Source organism: Charadrius vociferus, unplaced genomic scaffold (genome assembly GCF_000708025.1).
Source record: "Charadrius vociferus isolate BGI_N301 unplaced genomic scaffold, ASM70802v2 scaffold1039, whole genome shotgun sequence".
Lineage (NCBI taxonomy): Eukaryota > Metazoa > Chordata > Aves > Charadriiformes > Charadriidae > Charadrius > Charadrius vociferus.
The window spans coordinates 921287-922330 of record NW_009650167.1 but is presented as its reverse complement, the minus strand read 5'-3'; positions in this window follow the sequence as shown (position 1 = coordinate 922330).

The following is a 1044-nucleotide window of genomic DNA, read 5'->3' as shown; positions in this document are numbered from 1 at the left end:
ATGCATTTTTATGGTGAGATTTTTGGGTCAGTAATGCAGAAACCAGGCAAAGGCCGTTCTGAAGGGTGAAAGGACAGACCAAGCTTTGATGGAGACAGACAAAGAATAATGGAAAGAGCCACCCCAGGAGGATGGCAGAAAACCCCACTGAGTAAAACCCATCGCCCCAGCTGGAGTAGTGGGACCTTCCAGTCCCCCATGCAAATACTCATATCCTAACGAAGCTGAGATGCTCTGGGTGAAATCATTAAGGATTATTTTAAACAAAGCATTCCTTGAGAAATTACAAGCCCATATAATTTTCCGCTGCGGCCCGTTAGAAAGGCTGATGGAAAACCCTGACAAATGCCAGTGGAGTACTGCCAAAGACGCATTCTCCATGAGAACGTCTCCTAGTTTAGCAAACACGCCAGTGATTATTGCTAAGTTACCAGAAGACAACAAGTGGGTTTCAGTTATAGATCCAACCCTTTCTTCACTTACTGAAGAATCTGAACTTTCAGATTTGCTTTTGCATTTGGAGAGGGGGAATAAACCCTTGCGCAGGCTCATGTCAGAAACCTGGTCAAACTAATGTCTGCAGAGGATGAAGAAAAAAAACATCTTATGTGGATGATATTCCAGCGACCTGAGCTGCGGAAGAGGTGAGAGGTCTCTAAGGTTTAAAATCAGTAGAGCAAAAAGGATTTGAAGTCGGTACCGTTAGTGTAAGGTTAGGTTAACTCCTGGGAATTACAGCCGGCAAACCAGGAATGTACAAACGTGGTTAAAGCTTTGCATGAAATACAGACTTTCCCTGGTCAAGCCCAATCGAGAACATCATTAGGAGGATTTAATTTGTGACAGCAGCATATCCATAACTTTGTTGGTATCTGCAGACAATTGTGGAAATCAGTGATTAAAGACTCCGGCGTGTAAGCGGAGCTCAGGACGTGATGATGCTCTAACTCAGGAGGAAAGAAGCTGCTCTAAATCCCCCCTGCACTAACATGCCCGGCACTGGGAAAGCACCTTTCAACGGGAATTTCCCCATCCGCTGGTTCT